This window comes from Phalacrocorax aristotelis, chromosome 3 (genome assembly GCF_949628215.1).
Source record: "Phalacrocorax aristotelis chromosome 3, bGulAri2.1, whole genome shotgun sequence".
Taxonomy (NCBI): domain Eukaryota; kingdom Metazoa; phylum Chordata; class Aves; order Suliformes; family Phalacrocoracidae; genus Phalacrocorax; species Phalacrocorax aristotelis.
This window is the reverse complement of record NC_134278.1, coordinates 37,211,046-37,224,689: the sequence shown is the minus strand read 5'-3', so window position 1 is coordinate 37,224,689 and position 13,644 is coordinate 37,211,046. Positions and strand designations below refer to the sequence as shown.

Here is a 13,644-nt window from a genome sequence, read left to right as displayed (position 1 = left end):
GGATCCTTAAAGATCTGTCCTTGAACTGTATCCATTCCCCCAAAGCATGGATGAAGTCAGCTTCTCAAAAACCTGAAGCACCAAGAAGGTCTAAAGAAATTTAACTCTAGTTTAGTAATACAGCAATCTCTCATTACAACTGTAATTGCTAAAAATTCCCAGGTGAATTTTTTTAAAATATTTATATCTTCCTCACCAATGTAAAAGGTTCATTATTCATTTTACAATGATAGCTTGCCTAATGTAGCAGACCGAAATAAAAAATCATGTGCCGCATAAATTTGATCTTAACTCTCAACAATACATGTCAAACTTACATTTCTGGTATACTGCTTAACTGTTCAAGGTTCAATGTGTCGTCTATGGAAAAAACTTCTCCTGAAGAAAGTATATGCCCAGTCAAAAAGGTAACGTGGATGAGGGTCAGACTATCTCAGATGATCCCAACAATCCAGCAGAGGCAAGAAATGTAGCTCTCCATCCTGAAGAAGTTCCTGTGTATCAAAAATGGAACGGTTAGACACTGAAATGTAAACAAATACCAGTATATGCTGTAAGCTTGACTCATCTTCATGACATCCCAGAAATATAGTTTTCCTTTAATCAATAAAACTATTCTTAGTTAGCAATGAAACTGTACAAAAAAGCTCTAATATTGCTTTTGGACTACAGGCAAGCACTTCCAAATGTGTCAGCTTGTTACGACATTTACATATTTTAAAAACTGCCTAAGGGCATAATCTCCTGTGTATTGTCACAATTTGCAACTAAAGTTTCCACTCATGCCAAAGTTCAACTGTAAGCAAGTGTTCAGACTCGTTTTGGCTTCAGCTGCTGCATGATTTTTAAAGAAAGCATTTGCCATTCATTTATCTGTGTGAAGCATGTTCAAAATCTGACAAGACTACAAAGACCTAAAATAGCAACGCACTTATGTTATATGCACTCAACAGGAACTGAGTTTCTAACTGCCATGGCTACATGGCAGCACATCTGAGATCTAGGAAAGCCACGCAGGAGAGGTTAGAGACAGGGAAGCAAAGAACAGGGAAAACGTGTGTGCAGAGACAAGGAAGATACAGAACAACCTTTAAAAAAAAAGTGTAGTAAAGTAACTTCAACCCCTCATACAGACCCACTAAATAAGGAGCCAAGGGACAGAGACTAAAAGAGCAGTATATGTTGTAAATGGATGAAGTGGCAGTATCCATAGGATTTCATGTGTAATACCCCCTACAATATTTATTGATAATAAAGACAAATAATAATATCCAGTCTTGAAATACCAGAATTGCTGTGCTACGCTATTTGCTCAGTTTCTGAACCAAGCCAGATGCAGTTTTTCCTCAAATGCAAACTTTCTCAAAAGTACAAAAACGCATTTTTTCGTTATTTAACAAAAAGGAATATTCTTCCTACCCCTGGAACCAACTGAAATACTGCATCTGTTTATCTAACAAGGTGTAGACGGCAGCAAAAAGTTTAAGCATGGGCCCAAGAGCTTGCCTGGCTTTTTTCCTCCAAGTGAATTGATCAGCCTAGTAAAATGTTATCCTATTACCTATATTTTCCTCAATGATCTTTTGTGATTTTGTTTTTTAACCTGAATTTGATGAGGGATTTCGGGAGAGGCATTGTGGCTACAACTGTTATGTTATTTATTTGTTTAGCTCTGCTCCTATGGTCTCATTAAAATGTCTACTAGTGTCAAAAGACTGTATGTTGAAAAACTTTGACTTAAGCCCTCTACTCTGTGTAGAAGAGGTAGATATGCCACTTCTAAACCAGGAACTTTACCCATGCGTGTGTTGTCTGGTGCCTTCCTTTCTTATGCAGAAAGATCACATATATAACAAGAGCAGAAAACTAACTGTAGCCTTCATCTACAGTATTTGCGTTATTCTGATGATACATTCAGTTCACTATTTAATAGTGCTCACCATTTAAGCAAAGACAGACATGCTTGCTGGTAGCACAGCAAATGCTGTCAGTTACAAGAACTAGAACTATCTCCAAGTACATCAACACCACTGCCAAAACACACTACAGGACTAGCAAAGACCTTTCCTGAACATTGGGATCTATTGCACAGACATATAAGTGTTTAAAGATTCTTGCCTTCAAGATTTTGCCACCTTGGTTCAAGGCAAGTAAGAATGCAAACACAAAACCATCTTCAGAAACACAGGCCATTATCTGCCATTCATCCAGTTACCAATTATTATTCTGTAGATGTTGCAGCAGAAGCTCATCTTTGTTACTCCTCTGAAGGGACAGATACCAGCTGTCACAGAATCATTTAGGTTGGAAAAGACTTTTAATATCACTGAGTCCAATTATAAACCTAACACTGTCATGCCCACCACTAAACCATGTCCCATGAGTTTCTTTGAAACCCACGGGAAAGCAGATGCACTTGATAGATGATACAAGCTTTTAGGTTAAAGTCTAAAGAGCAGAATGCAGTGGTAGGAACATGAAAGAAATCCTGCCACCTTTGTTTGCTCCAGATAGTAAAAAAATGCTATTACTAGAAAGCATCAAGCTAAACCATTCCATAAGCAGTAATGAAAACCTGAATTCAGACAAGCAGCAAAACCCTCCAAATACTCTCTGACTTCAGCTCCCTTCATGTCGCATATGATACCCTGAGCACAAGACTGGATTAAAAGACTATTAATTGCTATCCAACCACACAAACTTGTTAACTCACTTCTAACATGTTCCCTAGTGCAGGCACTGGTAGAAGTCTCCCTTCTACCAAGCCACTATTTCCCAAAATACATAGAAATGTGATTTCAAAGAGCCTCCACCCAGGCCTAAAAAAAAAAAACCCAACACCTATATGTGAGCATAATCTTTGTTTGGTTTTGTTTACAAGTCCTACAGCCTAAACCAGGTTTTTCTTAAAGGCTAATAAAAACACCCAACATTAAACAACAAAAAAAAAATCATTATTTTAAACAGTTAGCAGCATTACCTCTGACTAGAAATAGGAAAACTAGAAATTCTACTGTTAGCTACAAAAAAAAAAAAGGACTCAAAGATATAAAATAGGGCTAATCAGAACAAAGCTCAACAGCAGAGAAGCAGGTGAGCTACTGTAGCATAAACAAACCAGAGTCTGTACAGCCTGTAAAAAAATAACCAAGAGGCAGTGGAGAACAGGGCAGCACAAAAAAACAATTTTAAGTTCTGAAGGCTTAAGGACACAGCCAAGCAGTAACAAGGAACACAACTGAGTAGTTTTAATTTAAGGTATCATTTCAGGATAGGTATTGCTTCATACCTGCGCTAGCCAGAGCTGAACAGATACGTATTCCAAGATCTTTCTCTCCTTGCCTGTGCACGCCTTCCTGTTTCCAAAACAATCTGAGTAAGTCAGTATCAAGCAAGGGGCTGCTTTGTCTGTATTTCTAGAAAGCGGTATTCCTCAGCCTAATTAAAAATAGGTTGCGCGATAGATTGATACCCTCACCCAATCACACCTTATTACGTGTTGGCAAGCCTGCAGCCAGCTACGTTATCCGGAATTTCTTTTTCCTTTAATTTCATAATATACCAAAATTTAAATAAGACGAAAAACAACACACACAACACCTCTCTCGAAACCCCTCATCAAACTCTAGTTAAAAAACAAAATCACAAAGAAGGAAGGCAGTGAGAAAAGGCCAGCGAGGGAGACGCGGAGAGGGACTCCAGGTTACCTCACCCGCGGGGCCGCCAGCCCAGCCCAGCCGCAGGCCCCGTTCTCCGCCAGCCGCCCCACTGCAGCCCGCCCGCAGGGCCGGGGGGGCCGAGGGACCCGCCCCATGCACTGCCGCCTCCCGCGGCTCAGCGGCCTCCGCAGCTGCCCCGTCAGCCGCGCACCCCGCTGTCCCCTGCCGGCCGGCCCCACCGCCCTCACTCACTCACCGCCGCCGCGGCGGCCTCTGCTTCAGGGCCGGCAGGAGGCTCCGGCCAGACAAGGGCGGCTGTGGCGCTCTCAGTTTGAATATCACCAACGCCCAAAGAGTCCCCTTCCCATTGGCCAGAACGGCTCACGGGGCAGGGGAGAAAGTAAGCGCTGATTGGTCGGAGGAAGGAAAAACAGTGTACCCCGCCTAACGATTGGAGGGGAGGGGAGGGGAGCGGCGGCGGCGATGGCGATGCTGCCGCCCGTAACAGCCGCGGCACCTTCCCGCCCCCAGCGCCTCGTGGGGTCCGCCGTGCTCGCGCCGCTCTCTGCTAGCCCGCCGCGGGAGCAGGACTTCTGCGCAGGCGCGCTGCGGCGGGGCCATTAGCATCCGTGGCCGCTGAAGGGGGTCATCCCCTACAGCTGTGAGGAGGGGGTGAGCGCCGCCCCGCTGCCCGGCTGGAGGGGCGGGAGCGTGGGAAGGCCTTCCCTCGGCGGCCGTGGCGGGTTTTTCCCGGCGGGCTGGCTCTTCCTTGGCGAGCTGTGGGGAGCCGTGAGGGGAGGGGCGTTCGAGGAGGCGTAGCGACAGCCGTTATTCCCGACTCCCACAGAGAGGGGAAGGGAAGTGGGAGGTGGCCGGGGTCAGTTCTTGATTGCAAAGTGCAGACCACAGAAACGAGATAATACTTAAAATATATCTGAAAATATTTTCCTCTTTAAGCGATAACTGGTTTTGGTTTTTTTGAAGCCTCGTTTAGCTGTAACAGAACTGTGGGACTGTGTGTCCTGACCAGCTCCTTAATATGACATTCTTCCTCTACCTTTTCCTCAGATGGATCCTTCACACGCTGATCCCGTACCTGCAGTATGCCTAAGGCTGCTAAAAGCAGCTGTTTCTCTGAGCTGGCCCTTTCTTCTAGGAGTTGGATTACAGGAATGCAAATGCACTGAGCGGAACGGTTCAGACTCTCTCAGTTTACATTCTGGCTGTGTTCTTTATAGTGTTCTTTATAGCAGGTATGGTTCTTCTCATTCATATTTTGAATATGAAATATTCTGAATATTTTCAAGATTCTTAACACTATAAAAAACAGTGAGGCATGTGTATATATGCCTTATTAATTTTGTAAGTTACTAATTAGCTTTCCACAGACACCATGCAACTTAATAATGTCTTAAGAATATGATACCTAAAGTGGCCTATCATTGAGATTTATTTTACTCATCTGTGTTCACCTAGAATTTAAGTATCTTGTCTGATCTAGTGATACAAGTTCACACTACAATCAAGGAAAAGAGGCTATTTAAGACAAAGAGAAAGAGGTTTTCAGTACAAACATCAGCTTTAGAATGTAATGGATCACTCAGTGGAGGGAACTCTCATTTTTTCTCTGCTAAGTATAGAGCAATTCTAACTTTAAGGTATCTAAGTGAGATTATGTTTTCTTCTATATTTATTCCTCCTTGCATATACATGTTTCTGGTGGGTTTGATGATTTTTTTTGGTTTTGTGTTGGAGTTCTCATGTTCCACTAGAATCCAGATCTAGTGAAAAATTAAAGATGCAGAAAAAGTTGCATGAATCCGCTCTGCATCTGTCTTCACTTGAGGTACATGATCATAGATTATTTTATTAGGAGGACTTTTGATTGGGTCAAAGGAGATGAGAGTTGTATTGTTGTTGTGAGTGAATGATGCTGTAAATGGCTGTCATTTCTGTAGCTGTGACAAATCAGGATACCATGTAGAATCCTGGCAAAGCCAAAGTGAATGTGAGAAAACTCAGGGTAGACGTCTGGAAAAAAACAGCAAAGAGAGAAAAGGGTCAGAGGAAGAAAGGCTGTAATACCCTTAGAAAAAATAAAGGAGCTTCCATTTAGTATTCTTCAAAAAAATGTAAAATATATGTGGTGTTTGGATTTTGGTAGAACCATTATCTATCTGCTTATGCTTGTTATTCATTATCAAGTCATAGATCTATAGGGAATTTAACACGTACACCAGTTGAAGTCTTCACCTAAAGGTGATTCCAGTCTAAATGACAAAAGTGATGTGTGAGTCACAAACCGCAAGGACAAGATTGGATGACAAACAAAAGAGAGGTCAATGTTTTGTAAGGAGTTACCCATCAGGAGAATCCTGTTACTGTTTTAAATACCTGATCATATGGTAAGATTTCGTACCAGTTTGGATGATAGTATTGCAAATCCTAGTGTAACAACGGCACAGGTGAGTCATGAAGGATTTTTCAAATGTTGATAAAATCTTTATACCACACTGTGGTGTTTTTTTGTAAATGGAAGTAAAGGAAAGGCCTTTCTCTTCTAGATGAAAATTTGGCAGCCACTGACCCTTCCCCTTGAGTTGGTATTTGAGATTTAATGTCTCTGATATGAAGGGTTGATCTAAAAGAAAAGAGACATCCATGAGAAGAAGCAAGTAAACATTCCGTCTAGAACAGATGGCAGAGTCACCTCAACAATTGAGTTGTTCTGAAAATAAGTGGGTAATTAACAAAATATTAAGATTTTCAGCAGCAAGAGTAATCACCAGATATCTAGTATTCCTACTCATTCTAGCTGTTACGTTTCCATGACACACTACTTGTTTGTCGCTACTGTCTACTTTGAGACTTATGTGTATTTTTTTGTCTTATTAAGAGAGAACGATAGTTATTTTATACCAGTGGATCTCATCCCATTGCTTTTCTTCATTTACAGATCTGATGCATGCTTTGTGACTGGCCTTAGAAAAGAAACTTTTATTCCATATCGATGGACACATTTGGTCACAAAAATAATGAGAACCATTGCATCTGGGCTTCGTGTTGCCTGATACCATTTTTTGCTGAAAGTCTGTAAAATGCACAGATGTACACACACAAAACACTTATTTATGAACCGGCTAATCAACAGATCCCAAAAAGGAGGTATCAAGAAGTGTTGAAGCTGTTCATTTCAGAAGGATACCTAACAGATTGGCTATAACCATGACATATGTTGAGTATTTTATTGGTGATACAGAGGTTAATATGAAACAGCTGCCAATAAACTTGATACAAAGGTGGTGTTAAGGCTGGAGGCAAGTGCCTGGGTTGTTGACTAGGTCCTGGCCTGAGGTTAAGCCAACTACGGGGATGTGGAAATGCAGTGAACGTGAGGTGAGAAATTGCTGAATGTAAATAACTTTGAGAGAGGCTGATGAAAGCTACAGCTCATGTGGAAGGTGGCTGGATCTCACGTGGCTATGGGGGAGTTATGTATAGAATAGCCACACTTCCTAGGTATTTGAAGGAGAATATTTTGGAAGGGGCATCTTTTTGTGGAACACAATCTTACCACACTGAGAGCGCCTATATAACCACATTGCAAGTATGGGATCGCTTAGGTACGGTACTGGACAGACCAGATTTGAAAACGAATTTATCAAAACTGGGACCAAGGGAGAAAAAGGAGTCCTGTATTTGTGATGAGTCTAGGACTGAGAAGGGGAAGCACAAGGTTGGTGAAAGCTGAGAAATGGGAAAAGAGATGATAAGCTCTGGAAAGAAACACATACTTTTTCCTGCTTTTGGCAGTTAGGTTAAAGCTTGTGGTAAAATATGTTATGTTTAAGCCTAACTTTCTCTGATCAATAGTAGGGCTACTACATGAACGTTTCTAAACCATGCTAAGAAGAGATAGGGTAGGGTTAATTTTACTTCCTCTGAGCTATCTGAAAGGCAGATAGCCAGTCAGAGCTGGTGATCTCTGTTCCTTCTGCAGCCAGCACAGGGGAGACTGCCAAACCCTATGTCCTTCCAGTCCATAGATGAGGTGCGGGACTCTCTGGAGGTGTCTGTCTTCTTCTCAGCTGACGTGAGGGAGCGTCTGCAGCTCTGTTAGTCTAAATGTGTAACTTGCAGTCAATTAAATAAAGTTAATTCTTTCCAAACTGCTTCCTTCCACAAGTAATGCCATTTCTCGCCATCCTGTCCTGTGCTGTATCCCCTAGCTTCCTGCCTTCATGGATATACTTTTTCACTGGATGACCTGCATTTTGGTTTTAAGTTAAAACTGAATAGCTTTAATTCAGCTGATCACCCAATTTCTAGATTTTAACTTGCTCCCCTTGGAAATAACAAGGCAGCCTGTGTATCTCAGTGATGAATTGCTGCATAGTTCAAACATCCATTTTCATCCTGCCAGTGCCTTTTCATTTTCAGATGCTTTTCTGTGCATCTCCATCTCATCAAAATACCTTGAAAATATCTGAGAATTTTGTTTTCAGCATCTGTGTAAGACTGAGAAATATTACTCACATCTTACATTGGAAAACTAAGGCACGGGAAAGTGAGAGGCATACCTGAAGTTGTACAGGATGCCCAGATCAGATCTATAGATCAACCCCAGAGATCCTGATATCCATTCCAGCACATTAAGAACTTTCTCATTTGAGGATTTCTTTGGCACTCACTAGTTGCAGTAATCTTTGAGGAGACATATATTATTATATATAGCCACTTCAAACAGTGATAATTTTACACCTATGATAGGGTCAGCCTATAAAGGTTGGCACTGAGTACAACAAATAGGTGATTGCTCACCTGCATACTGGATAATTACTAATCTGCTATGAATGACTTTTCAGCTAGAGTTCTCCTGTGTTTTGTTCTGTTATCTGGCCAGTGCAGTGTACGTATGAGCCCACACAGGAAATCCGTGATGATATGAGAGTTGTGGTAGCTTCAGTAGGAGGATAATACCCCACTGTACATATCGATTTCATCAGATCCAGCTGGTGCTGTTCAGTAGCTTACTTCATATATGGCCAAACTGAGTTACAGATTTGTGTGGGCTGGAAATAACTAGAAAAGAACAGAGTTGAGAAATCATATGAATAGTCTGTTGTGCAGGTTCACAACGTCAGGTCATGCTGGATCTATATGTTCTGTTGGATGTGCATGTAAAAAGAACAGAAGAAAACATATTTTGTGTATATATCTTGTTAGGAATTTCCTTTTGAGTGTCCATCTTTCAGCAGCTAAGCATGGTACAGTTGTCATTTTTACTGCGCTACATTTGATGTAAGTACATTCTTGAATATTTCAAAAAATGTCAGGTATTACATATTAACTGCAATAAAATCTATCAAACTTGTTCCACTGGCTGCTAATCAGTTCCTTAGTGGAATTTGAAATCTGAGTTTTGACCTGTAAAACTGTAGATAATACTTGTGTGATTAAAGCTTTGGCAGAAGTGGTCTTTTCTGCCCACATTCTGGTCCAGCTTTTCAGAAGACACACAGTTGTACTGGAATGGTCCTCTGAAACCTGCCTGAGAAGCAGCACATGATAGTTTGTGCATAATATTCCTCTGTACAGCCCTTAGACTGCATATGGTTTCTATGTGACTAGCTTAAGCTTGGCCAGAGAAACTTGGAACTTATTTTCAGCTCTCCCTTAGAAAGCCCCGAGAGACTGCAAGTTACTTTTTACTGAAAATAAGGGGTGCAGGCAGAGGGACATGATCTGTGAATGCCTTCCGGTTTAAGCAATCTGAGACCTGAGTTTGTTCAACATCTGTTCATGACATCTTTCCTCATAAATTACTGACTCAAGACTTAGCTATTGTTAGGTTTTGGAGAAAATTCTTAGACCATCAGAAATAACCGAGTAAAGGTAGTTTTACTTGGGCAGCTCAAAGTAGTAAATTTAAGAACGTGCATGGGTGAAAGATGCACTTGTTCACAAAGCTAGATCAAGCCCTAAAGTTATTGCAACATCTTACCATTGTTCACTGCATTGTTAGAGTATTTCAAAGAGTAGGTGGCCATAACGCAATAATGTGCATCAGTCATTTTAACATACACCTTTCAAAAGAGGTGTAACAGACACCTAAACAGCAATCACCATTATAGCTGTAATATGACATACAGCTGTGGTATCAGACAATTCTTGTTTCAGTGTCTAGAAAAAAAAAGAGATAAATTCCGAACCACATTTGTTTATTGTCAGGCTGTAGGACCCTGCAGAGAAAACAGGATACTGATTTGGTTCTGCTAATTCACCAGTCCATGTATCTGTGTGGGGGTCTTCGGAAGGTTGGGAGATCTGTAAAATGTTGGGCATCCTGCTCCACAGACTGTATAACTGTTGAGAACATTGCAATTGTTGAAAGTCTCCTTTGATTATTCCTTCACCACAGCCAGTAAAGACAAGAAAAGATACTGCATATAATTGTGAATTTGGTCCTGGAAAATTGATGGCAAGACCTAGATTTGGGTAATCTAAATGATACTCTTAACCAGAAGAACATGAAGTGACTTCCAAATATTTAACCAAGAAGTCAGTTCTTATCAGACTGGTTTCTTATGCAGTTTCTATAAGCCCATGTAACTATGATATTTAGTAACAGAAAAAACAAAGAAAACCGCCAACAGATGGGTTGATTTTCCAGAAATCTGCTGGGAAAAAGAGTAGACTTCGAGGATGACTACATCCAAAAAGGCACAATCAAGGTCCAAGAAGCCTAGACAGGGTCAAGCCTTCAGACACTAAATCCAACAGATGGAAACACTTCCTCTGTCCCTCAGGAGTAAGTATGACCCCATATCTACACCACCTCTTACTTGCCACCATCCATCTTCAACAATTTTATAAAAACTGAGCTGATGAAAAGCTAGTAGGGAAAAGATTTGTGTTTTCTTTACAACTCTCCCACCATCTTACAGACATCTGTAGAATCATAGAATCACAATCATTTAGGTTGGAAAAGACCTTTAAGATCATCAAGTCCAACTGTTAACCCAGCACTGCTAAAGTCACCATTAAACCATGTCCCTAAGCACCACATCTAAATGTCTTTTAAATACCTCCAGGGATGGTGACTCAACCACTTCCCTGGGCAGCCTGTTCCAATGCTTGACAACGCTTTTGGTGAAGAAATTTTTCCTAATACCCAGTGTAAACTTCCCATGATGTGACATGAGGCCATTTCCTCTCATCCTATCACTTGTTACTTGGGAAAAAAGACCAACCCCCACCTCACAACACAACTCACAACTTTCAGGTAGTTAGAGAGAGCGATAAGGTCTCCCCTCAGCTTCCTTTTCTCCAGGCTAAACACCCCCAGCTCCCTCAGCTGCTCCTCAGAAGACTTGTTCTCTAGACCCTTCACCAGCTTCATTGCCCTTCTCTGGACACATTCCAGCAACTCAAAGTCTTGTAGTGAGGGGCCCAAAACTGAACACTGTGTTTGAGGTGTGACCTCAGCAGTTCTGAGTACAGGGGAACAATCACTTGTTCCCTGTGTAGCCCTGCAGGCTGCACTATTCCTGATACAAGCCAGGATGATATTGGCCTTCTTGGCCACCTGGGCACACTGCTGGCTCATGTTCAGCCAGCTGTCAGCCAGCACCCCCAGGTCCTTCTCCCCTGGGCAGCTTTCCAGATGCTCTTCCCCAAGCCTGTAACATTGCATGGGGCTTTTGTGACCCAAGTGCAGGACCTGGCACTTGGCCTTGTTGATCCTCATAAAATTGACCTTGGCCCATCGATCCAGCCTGTCCAGATCCCCCTGTAGAGCCTTCCTAACCTTGAGCAGATCAACACTCCTGTCCAACTTCATGTTATCTGCAAACTTACTGAGGGTGAACTCAATCCCCTCTCATCCATATTGTTGATAAAGTTATTAAACAGAACTGGCCCCAAAACCAAGCCCTAGGGAGCACCGCTTGTGACTGGCCGCCAGCTGGATTTAGCTCCATTCACTGCAACTCTTTGGGCCCAGCCATCCAGTCAGTTTTTTACCCAGCAAAGAGTACACCCATCCAAGCCAGGAGCAGCCAGTTTCTCCAGGAGAGTGCTGTGGGAAATGGTCTCAAAGGCTTTACTAAAGTCTAGGTAGGTAGACAACATTCACAGCCTTTCCCTCATCCACTAAGCGGGTCACCTGGTCACAGAAGGAGATCACGTTAGTCAAGCAGAACTTGCCTTTCATAAACCTGTGCTGACTGGGTCTGATCACCTGGTTGTCCTGTACCTGTCACGTGATGGCACTCGGAATGATCTGCTCCATAACCTTGCCCAGCACCGAGGTCAGACTGACAGGCCTGTAGGTCCCCAGATCTTCCTTCCATCCCTTTCTGTACGTGGGCATCACATTTGCTAACCTCCAGTCAACTGGCACCTCCCCAGTTATCCAGGACTGCTCACAAATGATGGAAAGCGGCTTGGTGAGCACTTCCTCCAGCTCCCTCAGTACCCTTGGGTGGATCCCATCTGGCCCCATAGACTTTCTGTGTATCCAGGTGGTGTAGCTGGTCACTAACCATTTCCCCTTGCATTATGGGGGCTTCATTCTGCTCCCTGTCCCTGTCTTCCAGCTCAGGGGCCTGGGTACCTGGAGAACAACTGATCTGACTGTTAAAGACTGAGGCAAAGGCAGCATTAAGCGCCTCAGCCTTTTCCTCATCCTTTGTTTCCCCTTGCATCCAGTAAAGGATGGAGAGTCTCCTCAGCCCTCCTTTTGTTGTTGAAGAATTTCTAGAAGCATTTTTTATTGTCTTTTTAAGTTCTAGTTGGGCTTTGGCCATTCTAATTTCTCCCTGCATGACCTCACAACATCCTTGTAGTCCTCCTGAGTTGCCTGCCCCTTCTTCCAAAGGTCATAAACTCTCCTTATTTTCCTTTAGCTAAGGCATAGGGCTTTGCTTTTATTTTCTTCCTTATGTATGAAAAGTTATGACAAAAATGGATTTGTAATCATTGCAGTTTGTCACATGAAAGATTTATTATAAATATATAAATGCATTTATCATTATTATTGCATAAATAATGTATTTGTACTGGAATGTAGTGTTCCCTCATTACTATAAGTAGGGTTCAAAATTTATTTAAGTAGCCAATCATTAATACTTCACCCTCTGAATTATCAATGCATCCAATGTGTTATTATGCCACAAAAATTTCACTTCTGACCCTTCTTTATTAATGACCTTAAGAAGCAAGTAAATAAAATATTAGTGAAATTGCTAAGTGAATGGGAAGAGTTGGAATAGAAGCAACATAGAACAACCTTAGGAGAATAGAACCAGAACAGAAAACAAAATTATAAAAAAAACCCTGGAAACATTCAAAAAGAATGACTAAGTGGGCAATCAGTAATGCTGCAAGGGAGGCATAGATGATGTTACACGAGGATGTAAGTATGTCATAACTGCCCCCCAAAGCAATTGCCATTTTAAGCAATTAAGGATTCTGACAGAGTTCTCATGAGTCTTGTTTTTCACCCCTTACCTGTTTTCTCCCTCTTTTATTGGAGGTCACTACTTCCATACCGCAGATAATGAATGCAGCATACTTCTTTAATCCCAGTGAAAGTGGGATGCTCGACAGAAATGGCGCAGCTCAAATACACATTTCTTTTGATGCACTCTTCCACCTCTGAAAGTAACCTCAGGCAGTGAGATGAAGGGAGTCTCCCAAACTGGTTCATCTCTTTTCTCAGCAGTATGATCAAAAGATTCAGGCCAATTACTCTCAAAATCATCTCATACCCCTGGAAATGAATAAATTAATTTCTACCATGAAAATTCTCACTCTTTTTGCCAATCATAATGAGAAAACAACTCAAATTTTAACAAAGTGCAATGTTTGACATTTGTCTCACACTTAGCATTAGTGGAAGACTCCAGTGACTCTAAGCATTCATCTGCTCATTTCAAAATGAGATTTTGATATGGTAGATGAACTGTGAGCATGCACAAAC

At 41.9% G+C, this 13,644-nt stretch overlaps 1 protein-coding gene and 1 long non-coding RNA gene across 7 annotated transcripts in view; one reads left to right on the top strand and one right to left on the bottom strand.

Moving 5' to 3' along the window:
• The window catches only part of TTK (TTK protein kinase), a 39,620-nt gene extending 35,611 nt beyond the window's left edge, over nt 1-4,009 (bottom strand). For 2 of the 6 annotated variants that reach the window (XM_075087150.1, XM_075087153.1), the window contains exons 1-3: nt 3,916-4,009; nt 3,290-3,356; nt 318-494 (exon numbers count right to left, since the gene is read on the bottom strand). The gene's annotated coding sequence lies outside the window, so the exon portion shown is untranslated. Of the gene's footprint in view, nt 1-317; nt 495-3,289; nt 3,357-3,707; nt 3,782-3,915 lie in introns of those variants that run through there. The other 4 variants (XM_075087147.1, XM_075087149.1, XM_075087152.1 and 1 more) reach the window with 3 other exon arrangements.
• Nucleotides 4,010-4,113: 104 nt separating this feature from the next.
• Nucleotides 4,114-9,033, top strand: LOC142054502 (uncharacterized). The gene is made up of 3 exons (XR_012659550.1): nt 4,114-4,331; nt 4,728-4,912; nt 6,616-9,033. It is a non-coding gene; the product is annotated as an uncharacterized LOC142054502 (long non-coding RNA).
• Nucleotides 9,034-13,644: the final 4,611 nt, after the last annotated feature.